The sequence below is a fragment of the Schistocerca americana genome, chromosome 4, assembly GCF_021461395.2.
Source record: "Schistocerca americana isolate TAMUIC-IGC-003095 chromosome 4, iqSchAmer2.1, whole genome shotgun sequence".
NCBI lineage: Eukaryota > Metazoa > Arthropoda > Insecta > Orthoptera > Acrididae > Schistocerca > Schistocerca americana.
The window spans coordinates 388,020,896-388,039,380 of record NC_060122.1 but is presented as its reverse complement, the minus strand read 5'-3'; the positions used below and the strand labels follow the sequence as shown (position 1 = coordinate 388,039,380).

Here is an 18,485-nt window from a genome sequence, read left to right as displayed (position 1 = left end):
CACGTCGGACCCGCGTGTCGCCACTATCAGTGATTGCAGACCGAGCCCCGCCATACGGCAGGTCTAGTCTAGAGAGACTCCCTAGCACTCGCCCCAGTTGGACAGCCGACTTTGCTAGCGATTGATCACTGTCTACATACGCTCTCATTTGCAGAGACGGCAGTTTAGCATAACCTTCAGCTACGTCATTTGCTACGACCTAGCAAGGCGCCATATTCAGTTACTATGTCTTCTGAACAGATAATATTGTGACTCATGTACCGTTCATCATTAATGGATTAAAGTTTTAAGTATCAAACTAATTAGGTCCGCTTTCTGAATTCTAATTCCTTGTCATGTTCCAGACCTCACGTCAGTATAGTCCTTCCCTCCTCACGGCAGCCTGCGCGAGCTAAAACGCGTGCATTTCTGCCTCCACGAGTAACACGGTGCTGGCTCTTCTGCCAACACAACAGAGAGGACTTCGCCAAACTCTTCAAGTTTTTTAAAATAAAAATCTAAATCTTCACTCTGCATGTCTACATATTTAGTTCTCAACATAGTCACCCTGGCGCTGTTGTTGATACCGCCACTGTAGAATGTTTGACTATGATGACGGAGCCACAACCTCACCTCTCCTTACACCGCCCCATCACTATCAAAGCGAAGTCCTTGAAAGTGTTCCGTAAAGTTTGGAAAGAGACAAAAATCGGATGGGACCAAGTCGGGATTGAATAGAGGATGATCGATGACAACGAATCCCAGGTGGCGGATTATTACAGACGTCGCAGGGCTCGTGTGTGGATTGGCATTGTCATGATGAAGGAGACGGTGCTCCATGTACCGACGAATTCTTCGAATTCGTACTTTCAGTTTAGCGAGGGTCTCGCAGTACCTTGCAGAGTTTATCGCGTTGCATTTAGGCATAAATTTCAAATGCACCTCACCTTGAACATCTCAGAACACTGTAAGGTTGTCTTTTCCTGCTGCGGGCATGATCTTGAATTTCTTTGGCGTATGTGATCCTTCGTGGTGAAACTCCATTGATGCTCATTTGTTTTCGGGGTCAAACCTGTGGACCCACGTTTCATCAACTGTCACAATGTCACTTCACGCTCAAAACGCAAAAGACATTATTGAAAAATGTCCAGTCTCCTCTGTTTCACACAGTTTTCTGTGCCGCAGTTCTGCAGTGATGGTCTGTAGACGCTCCCGTGATATGCCATGCTTACCTGAGATCTGTTTCTGTATTATCCGACGATTTCCTCTGATGAGTTCATCAACCTAATTCCGATGAGTCTCGTCGGTTGCCATACGCGTTCGCCCACACTTAGCTCTGTCGCACACGCTTAAGTTAGCACCACCGCCGATTCCTTGATTACGAGCACATAGAACCCAACGTCGCATATTACTGATGTCCATACAGTCATCACCGCACACAGCTTTCATTCTTCTGTGGACGCACGTTTTCTGCGATTAGAAACTCGACTATAGCATGTCGTTTCTCACGCAACAACATATGGCTCTGAGCACTATGCAACTTAACTTCTAAGGTCATCAGTCGCCTAGAACTTAGAACTAATTAAACCTAACTAACCTAAGGACATCACACACATCCATGCCCGAGGCAGGATTCGAACCTGCGACCGTAGCGGCGCAACAACATAGTTACGTTACATACCGATATGTTACTCGCTACAATTTGGAGCCCTCTAGCGGCAGTGGGTTGTCACTTGCGTCGACCGAGTAATGTCCATGGAGTGTAATACCTCAAGCGATATGGGAACAGAATAAAAAAATCAGAGGCGTTGCTTTTGAGTGTGCACTCGTTCATCAGACTAGCAACCCGCCCGAGCCTCGCACGGATAGCACTGCCTCCGACCTGATGACTTGTTTATAATATGCAGTGATGTACACAAACCTTTCTAGTGAATCAGTCTAGTAGAGAAAACCGTATCAAAATCCCTACAATAGCTCCTGAGGTTAGCCATGACTTACAGGCATAAAAACGCAGTACCAGTGGACTTTAATTTATAATATTCATAGATCCTGAAACAAGAGTATTTCTCTTTCACAGAAACGCGATCTGCACTTTATACCCCTCTTTTCCATCGTCAAAAATTTTGGTGCACATATGCAAAACCAGTCTACTACATGTAATACCTCATTTCCTAATCTAATTATCTCAGCATCGTCTCGTTGTACTCGATTTCACTCTATTACCCTTGTTTTACTTTTATTTATATTAATTTCATAAACTCTTGGCAAGACACTATCTATTCCTTTCAACTGATCTCCCAAGCCCATTGCCGTCTCTGACAGTATCGAACTTCAATGCTTTTATTTGTTCTTTCGAGCTTAATTTTCTTTCCAAATTTCTCCTAGGTTTAAATGCTTCAAATGGCTCTGAGCACTATGGGACTTAACATCTGTGGTCATCAGTCCCCTAGAACTGAGAACTACTTAAACCTAACTAACCTAAGGACATCACACATGTCCATGCCCGAGGCAGGATTCGAACCTGCGACCGTAGCGGTCGCGCGTTTCGAGACTGAAGCGCCTAGAACCTCTCAGCCACAGCGGCCGGCTTCTCAACTACTGCTTCCCCTTTTATTTCCTTCAAATCTTATAACTACAATCTGTTTTTTTTACAGATTATAGATAACTTTTTGCTCCCTGTATTTTACCCTCGCACATTTTTATTCCAAGAGTGTATTCCACTCACATTGTCAAAAACTCCGTCTAAATCTACAAACGCTGTGTACATACGTTTTCCTTGCCTAGTCTATCTTCTATAATAAGTCGTAGGGACAGTATGGTCTCGCTTATTGCTACAGTTCTCCGGAAAGTAGGTGGATATAGTACTGCAAAAAAGGAAATAGTTTATGGTCTAACATACCGTCGACTACGAGGTCATTAGTGACGGGCAGCTTACTGCACGGTGGAGGAGCGTCCATTCCGCAGGTGGCCTGTGTGTCAACAGGCTGACCTCAAGCGCAAAAACAACGTGCCTCAGTAAGCAGTGGCACAGTAACTAGGGGGCCGTGACGCCGGCGCTGAGAGCCTCGTTGAGACAACGCCAGCACCGCCGCCGCCTCCGCCCTTGATCCAAATACTGGCGGCGAGACGGGCTCACAGGTGACCTATTCTCTGAAAGGTGGCTGCAGAAAGAGAAACGCGAGGTCGCCGATGCTACTGGCAAGATGATGCACCGGCGGCGTCACAGCACTCTGCCGTCCATTTATAATCAGTCCTCCGTCAGACAGCTCTAACCAAGGCGCCTTAGAGAGTTCCTGTGATAGATTTTCCTTGTGAACATTCATCAGTCACGTCTCCGTTAAAGACCCTGAATAACTGTAGCCTGCGTCGATTTGAGAACATCTATCAATAGTTACGAAGTGAATCGTTGAAATGCCTTCACCCTGAAGAACACAGATATTTGGGAGAGTGACATTCTCAAATTGTAGCGCTCACTCTATTTTCAAAAATGCTCCCTTATCCACAATTATCTTGATGGTAGGTGGTGGGCTTATGGCTGTTACAATTACCGGTTTCGAATCATATGTCATCATCAGCACCAGTAACTTGCTACCGAAGTTACACGAAAGTGATCGAGATGGGCACTAGATGTCTGTCTCAAGTTTTACTTTAGTAACAAGGATCTGGTCGAAACCAGTAAACCGTCGTAAGTTCGTCAAATGCAATCAAAACAATTATATGTACACTAATGGCCATTAAAATTGCTACACCACGAAGATGACGTGCTACAGACGCGAAATTTAACCAACAGGAAGAAGATGCTGTGATATGCAAATGATTAGCTTTTCAGAGCATTCACACAAGGTTGGCGCCGGTCGCGACACCTACAACGTGCTGACATGAGGAAAGTTTCCAACCGATATCTCATACACAAACAGCAGCTGACCGGCGTTGCCTGGTGATAAGTTGTTGTGATGCCTCGTGTAAGGAGGAGAAATGCGTACCTCCACGTTTCCGACTTTGATAAAGGTCGGATTGTAGCCTATCGCGATTGCGGTTTATCGTATCGCCACATTGCTGCTCGCGTTGGTCGAGATCCAATGACTGTTAGCAGAATATGGAATCGGTGGGTTCAGGAGGGTAATACGGAACGCCGTGCTGCATCCCAACGGCCTCGTATCACTAGCAGTCGAGATGACAGGCATCGTATCCGCATAGTTTTAACGGATCGTGCAGCCACGTCTCGATCCCTGAGTCAACAGATGGGGACGTTTGCAAGATATCAACCATCTGTACGAACAGTTCGATGACGTTTGCAGCTGCATGGACTATCAGCTCGGAGACCATGGTTGCGGTTACCCTTGACGCTGCATCACAGGCAGGACCGCCTGTGATGGTGTACTCAACGACGAACCTGGGTGCACGAATGGCAAAACGTCAATTTTTCGGATGAATGTAGGTTCTGTTTACAGCATCATGATGGTCGCATACGTGTTTGGCGACATTGTGGTGAACGCACATTGGAAGCGTTTATTCGTCATCGCCATACTGGCGTATCACCCGGCGTGATAGTATGGGGTGTCATTGGTTACACGTCTCGGTCACCTCTTGTTCGCATTGACGGCACTTTGAACAGAGGACGTTACATTACAGATGTGTTACGACCCGTGGCTCTACCCTTCATTCGATCCCTGCGAAACCCTACATTTCAGTAGGATAATGCACGGCCGCATGTTGAAGGTCCTATACGGGCCTTTCTGGATCCAGAAAATGTTCGACTGCTGCCCTGGCCAGAACTTTCTCCAGATCTCTCACCAATTGAAAACGTCTGGTCAATGTTGGCCGAGCAACTGCCTCGTCACAATACGCCAGTCACTACTCTTGATGAACTGTGGTATCGTGTTGAAGCTGCATGGGCAGCTGTACCTGTACACGCCATCCAAGCTCTGTTTGACTCAATGCCCAGGCGTACCACGGCCGTTATTATGGCCAGAGGTGGTTGTTGTGGGTACTGATTTCTCAGGATCTATGCACCCAAATTGCGTGAAAATATAATCACATTTTAGTTCTAGTATAATATATTTGTCCAATGAATACCCGTTAATCATTTGCATTTCTTCTTGGTGTAGCAATCTTAAGGTCCAGTAGTGTATATTGTTAGGGGGCAGAGCTACGTATCACTCCGATAGGCTACTCTATTTTCATACATGTAAACCGGTTCACTGTAGTCTTGTATGAACACTACCGGAGCGGTATCGCATCGCAGTGGATAATGCAAGAAAGAAAAAAGAGTACTGTAGCGGTGCGGTGTGCAACACTGCCCGCTACCGATGAGGGTAGAATCGACAAGCCCAGCTGCTGCAAGTGACGTCACATGCTCCACATTCGTCGTCCACTTTTTGGTATGTGCTTTAAATTGCTTGTCTTAGCTCATCTACATTGATTCAGGGGTTTTCAACCGTTAGTAAGACTCGTCTTTGCTCTTCTTCTAACACTTCCCGCAAACACGTCACGCAACTTATTACCAGATGTTTTCTGCACGGTCGTTACTATGCCACTAAGTGGACTACGACTGTCAGGATAGACTAAACGTTTTTGGCCCACGCGTCCACATTTCAACGCCTGACCAGCTGCCAAGGGGATAATAAGGATTAATGGCTTGCTCTAGCCACATGTACTTGGAGGTACTAACCAACCTAAAAACATAACTTATAATAGCTATAATTATTAGCTTGAAAATGACGTAAACATCACCGTCCTCAGTCAGTAATAGAAATATCTGCAGTTATACCTGATACACTATATAAATTTCAATAAGCGGGATAATATGTCTTGTTTTATTGGAGCATTTAACTTGGTGCAAAATTCGGCCGAAGGAGTAACATGTATTCGAAGGCACTTCGTGCTCATTTTCACAAACGTACATACATATAGAATTAATTGGAGCAGCTATCTGGATGTAAGTAAGCGTTTCTGCGTAAATTTCCTTCAATGTGCGAACGTGCAGTAAAGCTTTCGAGAACATTTTTTTTGTCGCCTTTTATTGTGGAACTGACCTTTTAAATGTTAATAAAATAAAGCATGTTGACTAACGGTGAGACTTTGGCACTTATCCAATAAAAGATATCTGACTACTTTCCCTAATTTAGGAACGCTGTGCAAGCGACACGAAACGAAAGAAACACATTCGATACATGCAATACAGCAAAACATATTATTTGTAACTGCCATCGTTACCTTCATTACCTACAAGTATCGTTTAGTGAGGACAGCAAACAAATAATTATGCATTTTATTACAAAAAGCTAAATAGGAGGTGTTTTTTTCTTTCTTTCCAGAGTGATCACTTTTTGAATATAGACGATATTATTGTTGAAACAACAATAAGACATGATTTTTCGTCACGTACCAGCCTTCTAAACATTAATGTTTTCATTTAGCCAACGCTGTGAAAATGTATGTCGTGTAATAACTACGTAAGTGTCCCCTCGCACGAGAAAATTGTAGCTGAAAAACTGAATTGTCTCAGTTTCCATTCATTTTTCAGTAGTTTTCAATGTGGATTGTCAAGTAGGTGAGCAAGCTTTTAGTTGGAGCAAGAGTACGCGATCCTCTTTTTAACTAGTGGTGTTGGAGAGCAAATTCCGGACAAGATTGCCCCTCGGAAACCAAAAACCGTAAGCTTGGAAGCGGTCTGTCTTTTCTTTTTCTCTTCCGTGGAGCGGATTACCAAATTACTCTCCTTCAAAGGATGAATGTTACGTGTATGAAAATTGCTCTCGATCGTTTGTTTGGAGCTTATGACAGAAGAGACAAATTTTAACCGTGGAAGTGTTGTCTCTATTGCACAGGTTTTCCTTTGTCACGATTGTTTGTAAGATACTAGTACTCCCAGTATATATAAACCTGTCGTATGAAATCGCTGGTGTTGAATAACTGCGGTATTCACACTAAGAGCTGAACGGAAGGACATCTAAAACGGCCCAGGGTTTCTTTTTCCCTTCTGGTTGCCTTGGTACTGTGAACAGTGCTGCCTGCCGATAGAAAACACTTGATTTCCGTTCTAGTTTCTGAAGAATTGAGGCCATGCAGTTTGCGGCCGTCGCAGGAAAGTTTTTCCAGAGTCGTAAAGCGACTGGGAAGAGCGCTGGCTGCCCGAACCAAAAGCGCCCCGCAAACTCTCTTACTGGATAGACTCTTCAATCTAAACCGCAAAATAAACAAACGCGACGAAACAGTCACAGTAAATAAACACTGAAAAAACACTCGTTGATAGCAAAGATAGCTTTCCGATACAGAAGTGCGTCTAGGCCAATAGCAGTCTTTCTGCCGACTTCTTTTGCAACTGGGTCAACGATTTGTGACATGGTGAAGCTTATACAGCCGACCGTGGCTCACTTTTCACGAAGAAGCCGGATCTGCTATTCGTCACTGTTGTTGATACATCTAGGATTACTAAGATCCGGGATACACCACTAACGTTACTAGCCCCATCGGATCCCAATGCTTAACGCATCCATCTCTCACCCGCAAATCCAGCTGACAGCTGCCCCGTTTTCGTCTTTCTATGCGAATCACTTACAAGCTCTTTAAGTGGTGCTTTTGGAAAAGGGTCAGGGCTGATCTCGTTTATCTCGTTTGCATGGAGTTCCGAGATTTTTATTGCACATCTATTTTGTCAAATAAATGCATAAAGACTCCCTCAGGTAATTTATGGTCTCTTGTTCGAAGCTTGACAGGTGTGCGTTTTGGTATCGATTTGAAATGACAACAATCCTTCTTTACAATGTTCTTTTTCACAAACTGTTATCAACATTCCAACTTCCAATCTTTATCAACCATGTACTGAGTCCTTAACTTGTAATCTTAGTAGACAACCGGAATTTACGTGGGTCCGAGAGTATATCAGCTTAGATTTCACAGTCCGCTGCCGTTGGTAAGTTACTCTACACCTATGCAGGGATTGTAACCTAATGATCATAAGTGTAACCTAATGATCATAAGGTATGGTCAGCCGTTTTCCAGCATCCTGTGAAAACCTCATACATTTCTTAAGATCTGATTGCCCTTTGTCAGTCGGAAGAAAGAATCTGGATCTGTTCTTTGGCATATTAGGTATTGTGGATCACAAAGTATTTTGGAAGTTGCTTAACAGAACCACACGTCTCCGTCATCGCTTCCGTTAACTTCGTACATGATTTTCTCTCATTCACAATAGTTCGCCGTTATTCAGTTTCCATACAAGTCTGGCTAATTAACCAAAAATGAAATTCATTTATTTGGCGTGAGATTGGTAGTCAACTGACGTTTTAAGCGTAGTTTTTTTCCAATACATCCATACTGGACAGAAACGCCACTTACTGGTGTCGTTACATTATCTTCGTCTTATCAGAACTATTTCACTACAAGTGGCGTGAGGCATGTTTAAATTGCTTATCTATCGTAAAGCATTTCGACTTGCCAGTAATTATCCTTGAAATAATTGAAGGTTACAAACTTGGCACAAATACCACTTATTCATGCGTCGTATCTACAAGTCCATCAAAAAAAATTTAAAATGTTTGTGTTGAATAGATGGACGACGCAAAACGAGCAGGTATAACACGTCAAGTGTAGTTGGAACACCACTTAGGTATTATCAGGGGCGTTGAGTAGTTTCGTTAAATGTTTTCTCCACTCGTAAGGAACAAATGGGAGCGGCGTCGCCTACAGGTTCCCAATATCTGAGACGTGGGAGAGAGAAGATATGTGCTTGAAGCTGAGGCGGATTCAGCGAGTAGCAGTCGAGCTCATTCTCTTTCTTGAACGTTACATTACACAAGAAAAGTGACATTCTACGTGATTTTTTAAGAAAGCGCTAAACTTTGTTGCTTCGTTTCTTAGCAAAATGTGGGCGGTTCCCTATATCTTCAACATTCAGAAACTGAATAATAGCAATCTGCTTTTACTGAAGCGTTTTTTTTTTCTTTGCTGAACTGTCGGGAACCGAACACACTGATAATCCCACTACTTCCGAACAACACTGAGTGAAAGAAAGAACGATAAAGTCGATTCAGACAACAAAAGACATTTTCACATCTTAATTTTGGTACTTCAACTGTGATCTGCAGTTATGATTTGAAATTCAGGTATGCATCCTGGAGTCACATAAACTGATATGCAGTTTCTATGGGCAGGGACTAGTTAAATAATGCCTCATCTACAGCCAGTGATCTATGTCGCAAGGCTGGTTAATCTTCTGGGGAAATGTTCAGGTAAATGTAGCGTCTAGTGACTATGAGAATTCGAGGAGCGCGTAATACACTACAGATTTACAAAGTTTTTTCAAGAATATAGGATAAATATTTTATTTTGAAACACAAGTGCAGAGCTCCCAAAAATAAAAGTATAGAAATATTTCTGGAGCTTGGTATTACCAGCGTATTACAGGAATAGTTACTTTCTGCAACAACCTACTTGAACACACGCAGAGGTGCATTCGTAAGAGCGCTGTATGTACCTGATGCGCCTGTAAAGTACTACTGGATGCCAAGACTTGAGATAAAGTCGTCTAAACGTTACACTCAAGGACTACACAAATTTACATATTTTTATTTCTTTTTTGTTTCAGTCAGGTTTAGAATACATTTCGTAGGAGCCGGACATAAAAGAAGCAGAATGAACATAAAGAAAGCGAGAAACAAACAAACAATTTTGCTGGAAGGGCGACAGGCTGAGAAGCAATGTTTCCAATAAGAAAATTCCTGAGGCATCTACGTGAAAAATGGACCCCTGAAGACAGAAGGAAGTGAAACGAAAGCTTGAAATGTGTGTCTCATCAGGTCGTTAAATACGGAGAGGTGATTTATTGGCAAAAGGAAAGGTGAAGGGATGGGGGCGCGGGAGATTAAATCCGCCATGGCATTTGTGATGGAATCATTTTGACGCTCGTTTGACGTGACTTAGGGAAACCGCAACAATCATCAGGCGAGCTCGCAGGACAGAGATTTCAGTCACGAATACGTGTCTGTATGTTGATAACGGAAAGCGCCGACGCCTGAGCCGGTCCAAAACTTTTGCAATGGCAGCTTACAGTATACTTGTATTAAAATAACTCAGCGACTGACAGACTGCAGCGGCCAGGAGTGGTGTTGTCGGAGTACGGCCATCCGTGTTAGACAAGGCTGTGTGTGTACCTACAACCAGGCAACACGGCTAGCTCATGCCACTCGAGAAAGAACTGCGATTGGCTGGCGGCTGGCTTCTACCAATCGACTCGTTGAAAGGTCCATCACAAAGCTATTTAAATTTTATTATAACGTTAGTCACTCAGTTGGTGATCGTATGATCCACTCGATTCGCAAGTGCGGTATAGCTCTTCAGAGAACTAAAGAAGGACGTTCGTTGTTGTTCAGAATACTGAACTCGAAGTAACACACATTAGAAGTTACTTGAACACACGCAGTGGTGCATTCGTAAGAGCGCTGTATTTTTTATTTTAATTTTAATAATGGTCTGTTGTAAAGCCGTTTCAGCAAAATAGCAAGGGGGCTGGTAACTGGACAAAAAGAATCCCAATTCGGAACCTTTGGCTGGAGATTTCCGCTTCAAGTATTTGCCTTACTATGATGTGAAACCTCTCGAAATCTTTCGTCAGATTCCGGAGTTGGGAACTACTTTTAATTTAATTCTGAGCCGATATGTCACAGACAAAAAATATGGAAGATTAGTGTATGTGAACGTGTATCCGTACATAAGTACACTATTTCGATGGCTTGCTCGAGATGTAAAGTGTACCTGGCACGAGGAGCGGGGTGAGCAGCGTCATATTCAGTAACAGCTCCTTACGTTATTTTCTGCCACTTAATCGACTGTGTGCTTACATGCTGAATATCGTGTTAGCTTTCTCCAGTGACCCCCACCCCTCTCTCTCTCTCCCGCCAGCAAGCGCACATCGCAAAAGTGCCAGGGCAATGAATAATATCGTTCTTTATTTCGCCCGTCGTAAGCTGTGGTGAAATAAAAGCGTCCCAATGCACGCAGTAAGTCGACGTCGATAGGCCTTTATGGCTCAGCTTAATGTACGTTTCTGACCTTTAGAAACGCCGAAGTGACAGGAACGGCACGTTTGCAAGTTCTTGCACTTAGATAAGACCTATTTCCTCCAGATTCCTGCTACTGACTTGTTTGCGCTTCCTTGTCTTGACGGATAGTTATTTACACATCTGACTCCGGCAGTCTATTCTATTACTGTGCATTGTGGTCTGTCGGGTTGCGGTACGCGTTTCTCACTGTCAGAACCTGAGTTCTTTTCCCACTGATGACCTAAGTTTTCCTTCAACGGAAAAGACCGAGCAACATAGTACACTATTCGGGAGGCTGCGGCTTTCAAAACCCCATCCCACCATCCAGTTTCAACTAAAGTCTGTTGAGAGTGACTGCAGCCAGCTACGAATCCTTTTATTTCATCACTGTTACAGATTTTGTATCATCAGTCTCATCTTCAGATAGCTGTAATTGCTTTGCCGCATCTTCACTGTCTTTAGCAACATATCATCTTCTCCTGCACGCTATGAGAATATTTAAGCACACGCAGTGCAGGAGTAGACAACATGTTACTTAAGACATTGACGGTGTGATAGAACCGTTGTATTCGTCTGGAGATGGGAATAGTTACCCGAAACTGATAGTGGCGATGAAATAAAAGCTTTTTAATGGTATCTCCGGCAGGTTACGGTCTGTCTCAGCAATCATTTCAAACTGAAAATTACTGTAACCAGTCACATTTTCTATACTTTCCTTCAAGCACTTCAGAGGATTATAGCCCCATCATCGGGTGGATTTATGTCAATTAACAGGGTAAGATACAGTGTGTGTATGGCTTCTTGGTAATCTACAGCGCTGTCTTTTAGCAGACAAATACTGCTTTTTCACCCGTGCATTATTTACTCTGCGTACACTTTTCATAAACGGAACCAAAAACAAAAAACAAAAAAAAGGTGGCGCAGTGGTTAACGCACTGGAATCGAATTCGGGAGCACTACGCTTCAAATCTGCGTCCGGCCATCCAGATTTAGATTCTCCGTGATTTCGCCAAGTCGCTCCAGGCAAATACCGGGGTGGTTCCTTTGAAAGGGAACAGCTGAATTCCTTCCCCGTCCAAGAAACAGTTCGAAGTTTTGTTCTGTTCCTAATAATACCCATGCCGACGGGACGTTAAATCCTAATCTTCCTTCTTTCTTTAAAAAGAATGTGTACGTGATTTAAATATGACTGGAAGAGCAGCCCCGGGCTACCCAAAAGTCGCACACACGATAATTTCGTGTTTATTTACTGACATAAATCCATCTGATGATGGAGGGTCGCAAAAGCCAACGCCAGAATACGGCATATCGTTTTAAAATTCACGCCTGTACGCGTGTTTGAGGTGGTAGCACCGATACACAAAATTCCGTGGCCAATGATTAATGATCTGCAGTCAGACCAAGATGGCGGGTGTGCTATGAGAATGTACACGACTAGAATTACGCGATTCCAGTGAGCCGAGGAACTGTCGGCAGAGCACGGCCACGGCGAAATTCGTCCCACGCATGGTTATAACTGTATTTAATGGAAATTTTTGTTCAACTGGATAGAAGAATTCCGTAAAGAAGAAAAAAAATCACGAATAGGAAACGTAGTTGCCATCCGTGGTATGCGGTGACTGCAAACTGTTTCCCCGTCTGGGGGTATTTCGCTATCCGCGGGACACATCGTTGTTGTGGGTTGCACCAATTTAAGGAACCAAATAAACTTGTTATATCCTGAAATGTCACTCGTTAGATGCGAACACCGCGACAAGAATTCTATGCTGCAGGCTTTTAACGTTTTGTCGAGCGATTGGCTAAGTGTTTAGTTTTTCGAGAGGAGTATGCAGAAAAGGAAAATAAATTTGAGACTAGTACAGGCGGCTCTGGTATCTCTATTCCCGTTTGCAACGTACCGGGTGATCAAAAAGTCAGTATAAATTTGAAAACCTAATAAACCACGGAATAATGTAGATAGAGAGGTAAAAATTGACACACATGCTTGGAATGACATGGGGTTTTATTAGAACCAAAATGCAGGATGGCACTCCACTCCCATATTGCTAGACGCGTAAAAGATCTCTTACGCGCGTCGTTTGATGATGATCGTGTGCTCAGCCGCCACTTTCGTCATGCTTGGCCTAGCAGGTCCCCAGACCTCAGTCCGTGCGATTATTGGCTGTGGGGTTACCTGAAGTCGCAAGTGTATCGTGATCGACCGTCATCTCTAGGGATGGTGAAAGATAACATCCGACGCCAATGCCTCACCATAACTCCGGACATGCTTTACAGTGCTGTTCACAACATTATTCCTCTACTACAGCTATTGTTGAGGAATGATGGTGGACACGTTGAGCATCTCCTGTAAAGAACATCATCTTTGCTTTGTCTTATGCTAGTTATTGCTATTCTGATCAGCTGAAGCGCCATCTGTCGGACATGTTTTGACATTTGTATTTTTTTGGTTCTAATAAAACCCCATGTCACTCCAAGCATGTGTGTCAATTTTTACCTCTCTGTCTATATTATTCTGTGCTTTATTAATTTTTCAATTTTGAACTGACTTTTTGATCAGCCGGTATATATTGACTCACTCTCGTGTAATCTTCCGAAACGCCTAGCGGAAAGTATAACAAATGTGATTACTTACAGAATGTTGCACTGTCAATTGAAACTCATAAAGATAACGGTCAAGCCCAACATAAAATCTTCTCATTTCTGAACAACCTTTATTTGAACAACCGCCACGGACCTCAACGAGATCCATCATGATATGATCCATTTTTAATTTTTCCTTATTTTTCATTCATTAGATCCTGATAATTCCGCGGTGGTTCCTTTAACAAACACGCAAGCAGTCCCTCTTTCCCAAATACTGCCTACATAATCTGAAACGTCCCCTTAGAAAACTTACTGAATGACTGTGCTGATAAACCTCTTACATTATTTGATTTTCAAACAGCTGAGCAGAACTGAACGTACTCAGGCATTTCGCTCTTTACCTATTCTGATCAACACTAAACTGACACACAATATTTTTTAGCACAACGCAATCTGACTTACAAGAATCCCTACAAATAATGGCCCTGACTAACATTAACCTATACCTTTCACAAATCACTTACCTCACAAAAATCTTCGTTACTCGAACTACTGCAATACAGCGAGCGCCACTATTGCCAGCCAAATAAAAGATTCAAACTACTGAAGGCACTAACTACTGATAGGCATATTTATCAAATGAAAGATTTTGATAAAGAACAAACAATGTATTTACCTTAATAGTGTTCAAAAGTCATAATATATATATCAGTTCATGGCATCCAGTCTTACAAATTTACTGTCTCTGATGGACACAAGTCCAGATCATCCGCTCTCAAAACTCCGCCATCTCTCCCCCCACATCCACCACTGCTGGCGGCTCACCTCCAACTGCGCAACGCTACGCGCTGTTAACAGCCAACTGCCCAACACTACAATGGCGAATATTACTCCAACAATGCAAACCAACCACAGCCTTCACACAGCACAGTCAGTGATTTTCATATAGAGCGCTACATGACGTTACCAACATAAAAACCTAAACAGCCTACTTACAAATCTAATGTTTCGTCTGAAATCAATTCGTTGTCGGAGGCACGCTAAACATCACTGAGTAAGAAATGCTAAATGTCATCTTTCTTGGGCTCGATGTTTAAGAACCGGCCGCGACGTAGGGACAGAATGCCAACGGGAGAGTTCGCACAGGCGAGGCGAGCTGTGCGTGGCACGCCGGCGCGCCGGCTGGAACAGTTCCACAGGCCTCGTCGCGACTCCTGCTTAAAATACAGCGTCCGGCAGGCGTTGCCTCACAGCCGCTGCCGCCTGTCCAAAGGCCGCGCTGCAGAAACAACGCGGGGCCCCCCAGTCGCCCCTGCTCTCTGCTCTTCCCCTCGCTCCGAATGTCAATAGCTGAATGTGTTGTTGTTGTTGTTGTTGTTGTTGCGGTCTCCACTCGAACAACTGTTTCGCTGCATCTCTCTACCTTGCGCAAGTCTGTACACACCGGGTCGTTATAATTAAAGAGCGGTGTGGGTTGTGTTTATCGTATGGCAGCAAACCTTGATACATATTCTAATGCGTTAATGCGGAACCGATTTACACTGCAAAAAAATTAGTTCAAATTTTTGCCACCAGGTGCAAACCTGGGGCTGTGAATGCAAGAAAGGCGTATAGAAATGTTTCCATATATAATGGATTAGGAAAGGCACGTGGGCTGGAAAGGTCAAACAAGTGAGAAAGGCATAACGTTGATGTTATTATTAACCGCCGTTTATACAAGTGGTTCAACATGAAAGCAAGGGATATCGACGATATTCTGTACAGCGTCAGATTTGCAACTGGTGGCCAAAACTGGAACTTATTTTTTTTACAGCGTAAATCGGTTTCGCATTGATGCATTAGAATGTATACCAAGTTTCGCTGCCATAAGATAATTACAGCCCACAGTGTAACTCTGTTGGTAGCTGCACTTTAACTATAACCACCTGATATTTGCGTATCTCTCTCTCTCTCTGACTTCATTTAGTAAAACTGCTTTCTCCTTGCCCTCTCTGACAGACCTACTTTGAAGTTTTATTTCTTCTACCTCAGCTGCTATTTCTTTTCCAGATTTCTCCTTACTTCCAGTTATTGCTTTCTTTATGTACACATTGGACGATATGGGAGCGCTGTCTTAATCGTTTCTCAACTACTGCCTCCCTTTCATGTATTTCGGCTTTTAAAAGAGAGTATAGTGGAATAGTACGCAAGGAAAACCTTTTCCAAGTGCAGATGCAATCTTTATGCTACGTTAGGGCTGTTCCACCCTGTTATTCACTTTATTATACTGCTCCCTTGCTTAACATATTACGTTGTCCTCAATGGATCAGCACAATCATAATCGTATACCTCAGGCTGCTTTCTCATCTGTTCCTGATAAACGAATCAGCTTTTCGCATTTCACACATTATTTTTTTTTATACCAGTGCACTTCGTCACTTTTAGAAGCTTCCAGTTTCTATTATTCCATTTTCTCTGCTTCACTATAACAGGATTTCTTCATTTTCCTAGATTATCTACGTTATCAGAATCCTTCGAAATGAACGCAGAGCGTCTTTTCATAGTTCCCAAAAATAATGCTTGAGCTTATAACTGAGCCTCTTAAACTCGTTACTGATGGCTTCCGTAACTGATGCCTGATTCACTTGTACGAAGAGTGCAGTTATGAACTTTAAATGTACTCTTGGACACAAAATTATTACCATGACGTCTCACAATTTTACGTAAATATCCCAAAAAGCATATCGAGTTTGACAAAAACATCGACTGTTTGCTTAGTCCTATTTGCGATTTGGTTACGATAACCGAATCTCGTTCCGAAACAAAACAAAAAAAGGCTCTGAGCACAATGGGACTTAACAACTGAGGTCATCAGTTGCCTAGAACTTAGAACTACTTAAACCTAACTAACCATCACACACATCCATGCCCGAGGCAGGATTCGAACCTGCGACCGGAACAGTCGCGCGGTTCCAGACCGTAGCGCCTAGAACCGCTCGGCCACTCGGGCCGGCGTTCCGGCCTTCACATTCATGTGCAGCCATCCATAGTGAGGACATTTATGGAGTTTTCATAGCTATTTTTGACGAATTCTACAATGGTTCGTTCAATAACGTGAATGCCTTTACCTCTTTTGCAGCTGTGTCCTTCTGCGCAAGAATCATGCTCTGACGACCACAACGTAGTTGTGATGTCAAATCGTTCTTTTCGTCTTCTAACTGCGACACTCGGCTTCACTAACGTGTCTAGTGCCCACCATGAACCTACAGTGTCCAAAATAATGTGTAATCACACACTTATGGTCTTTCCTCATGTTTCCGATATTCTCTGACGAGTTAGTCTCTACTTCATTATTAAGTAGTACTATCTTGTTGCTTATTCTTCTTCAAATCTTGCTGTTATCCAGGGACAACAAGCTAACATCGCCATGTAAAGACAGCAGCTAGTAATCCATTAACCTATATTACATTATTTTTATGGGTCTGTGTTTATGCCATGGCAAGAAAGAGAGTGAAAAAACGGGCTACTAAAGCAGGCAGGTGATTCACAGTAGTCTTTCAAAGAAGAAACAGAGTACTTGTTCCTATTAATGGTTTCTTTAGCTTTGTTGCGGATTCTGAAATCTTAAACCAGCTGTCGTATGGAGAGATTTCTCGTGTACAGAGCACCTTGTTATCGAGCGGAATAGAGCCTGTATTGCCAATGCCGTAGACCACACCCACAACACGGACAGATAGCGTGTTATTTCCTGGAACATGACTGAAAGGCTGTTATCAAGAGCAACCGGATGCAACCAATTCGTTTCGTATTTTCCACCATTAAAGTTATCACAAATTTTATTTTCCGGTAGTCATAATGCCAATTTATCCTTAAAATTACGAGCAAATATGCGACAAACAAATGGAATGTTAAAAAAGATTTACGATTCCAGAGACTTATTCTCTAAAATCCCTACCCGAAGGTTGATTTCATTACAGCAGCGCCTTCTTCTCCATAGTCCTCTTAGAGGTTGTATGCCGTTTGCTTCGTTCCGCCACAGAAGTGACTTAACATTGTACGTGGACTCCTTACCATTGTGCTATTTGGTATTTTTCACATAACAAACACTACGAGACGTGATAGAAGCCTCAAGTGGCAGGAAAAATGGAAGGTCCTACTAGGAAGCAAAGCGAGGGTGTTTCTTTTGTGGTCTGCACTTATTGTGAGGCGCTGAGCTATACTATTTTGAAGGCAAAAATATCCTCGTCAGCGAACTGAGGGGAAAATCCAGCATATTTTCCAAAAAGGATCGTAGTCTGCTACTTACGAGAAAAAAACGTTAGAAAGATGTACTGCAATGCTGCATCTCGAATCTATAAGATGGTATAACAATTCTTTGAAGGTTATTGTGAGGCACTGAGCTATACTATTTTGAAGGCAAAAATATCCTCGTCAGCGTACTGAGGGGAAAATCCAGCATATTTTCCAAAAAGGAATGTAGTCTGCTACTTACGAGAAAAAAACGCTAGAAAGACGTACTGCAGCGCTGCATCTCGAATCTATAAGATGGTATAACAGCTCTTTGCAGTTCTCTGAATACACCCTGAGATATGCTACCCAACAAAACCTCGTAACAGTTTTTTCTGTTCGTTTTGAAGTGGAAATTTTTTGGCGAAAATAACGTGCTATTAGTTAGAGATGGAGCAAAGTTCATGTGAGCAGAAGAAGAACGAGAACTACTATCGTTCATGAAGTTATTTCGGAAATCGTTTAAACTGATTTAGGAAAATTATTGATAACAGACATAAATTGTCCGAAATATGAAGCTAAGTCCTTCCGAATACGAGACTAGTTCACTACGACACTATGATCTGGAGGAAGATTAGACTGAGAAATATGGTGGCCAGCAGAAGCGGATAGTGA

At 43.0% G+C, this 18,485-nt stretch overlaps 1 protein-coding gene and 1 non-coding gene across 2 annotated transcripts in view; one reads left to right on the top strand and one right to left on the bottom strand.

Moving 5' to 3' along the window:
* LOC124612318 (proton-coupled amino acid transporter-like protein pathetic) overlaps positions 1 to 18,485 on the top strand; it is a 112,167-nt gene that overhangs the window by 33,270 nt on the left and 60,412 nt on the right. The gene's annotated exons all lie outside the window — the stretch shown is intronic.
* On the bottom strand, positions 16,510 to 16,593 carry Trnap-ugg. The gene has a single exon. It is a non-coding gene; the product is annotated as a tRNA-Pro (tRNA).